Source organism: Rattus norvegicus, chromosome 2, assembly GCF_021556685.1.
Source record: "Rattus norvegicus strain SHRSP/BbbUtx chromosome 2, alternate assembly SHRSP_T2T, whole genome shotgun sequence".
Taxonomy (NCBI): domain Eukaryota; kingdom Metazoa; phylum Chordata; class Mammalia; order Rodentia; family Muridae; genus Rattus; species Rattus norvegicus.
This window is the reverse complement of record NC_141535.1, coordinates 218,266,725-218,268,222: the sequence shown is the minus strand read 5'-3', so window position 1 is coordinate 218,268,222 and position 1,498 is coordinate 218,266,725.

The following is a 1,498-nucleotide window of genomic DNA, read 5'->3' as shown; positions in this document are numbered from 1 at the left end:
TACCAGAACACTTTTATACAGGTTTCTTACTATAAGAGTATTATTCAAAAGAAGAAGAAAGAAAGAAGTCCAAAGACGGGGCGGAGAGATGGCTCAATGGTTAAGAGCACTGACTGCTCTTCCAGAGGTCCTGAGTTCAATTCCCAGCAACCACCTGGTGGCTCACAACCATCTGTAATGGGATCCGATGACCTCTTCTGGTGTGTCTGAAGACAGCTACAGTGTACTCATATACATTAAATAAATAAATCTTTAAAAAAGAAAAGAAAAGAAAGGAAAAGGAAAAGAAGTCCAAAGACAGGCTAACAATATTGTGCAACCCAGAGCCAACCAACCGGTCATGCTCTGATTGGATAGCGGAATTGTTCAACATTCTGCTGTTTTGCTGCAAAAACGAAGAGGCAATTTCGGTTTGTAGTCAGCTTTGTGAAAACGTGACCGACGCCAAACATCTGAGCTAGACCTTTCCAGCACTCTTTTAACTTAAATAAATTCAAGAGGCACTTGTGTGGTCTGAAAGTTTGTGTAGATGAAACCTGGCTGAAATGCTATGCGAAGGGGGTGGGGAGCGCGTGAATAGACCCGGCGAGAATGGCGACCCAGGGCCGCGCCTGTCCAGAGCGTGAACTGTCCTAAAGGGTCAAACTGTTCATCTTCAGTCCCTCTTTCAGTGGGCAATCCTACTTTAAGAGAACAAAAGCTCAAAGCGGGCTGTTATCAAGAAATGGGAGCCTAGTGATTTAAAATCATCCCCAAGTCTTAGAAAGAAAGGAGGCCTAGTGCGTGTAGCTAGAGAAAAAGTTGAAGTAAGGGGAGGGGTGAAGGGGTGGAGACCTTTAGAAAACCTTTGTTCCTTCTAAGAAGCTTGAACTTTGTGATGGCCCAAAGCCCTAAAGTTTAGGGTAGGTGTCTCTGTGGGGAGGTCAGCACTTCGACCTCACAAGTGGCGACAGAGGACAAATGGTCCAGACTTTCGACAGATGACTACCGGGGCGTGAAGAAGGGAGCCCTTCCTCCAGGGTACTCGTGGCTATTCCGCGACGACGCCAGGAGGGCGCGTGTCTACACTCTGAAGAAACAAACTGCCAAGCTAGCTGCGCAGCCTGAATCCTAACCCTCCGTCCGAGTGAGCTGTCCCAAAGGAGGAAAGATGGCGAGAAAGTCAAGTTAGCAAACCCAGAGTATCTTTTATCTGGAGGGCGTCTTAGGCTTCCCTGAGGGTTAGAGATACAGTTTCCAGAGTTGGAGACACTAGCCTGGGAACAATTAGTTTTTTCTGTAAAATAATCCTGCGACTTGAGGTTAGTTATGCCGGTGGAGGCAGGAGAGAGTTCATAATAGAGAGTAGCATAAACTCAAACCCTCTGTGTCCTGGTCCCCCACCATCGCTCCTGCTTGGGATTCTCTTCCTACGTAAGCTCCGGTGAGGGGAGGGTGCGGCTTCCATCGAGTCCTGGAGGGACCCCCACTGAATGGCTGCGCTAACTCATCCCAGTGC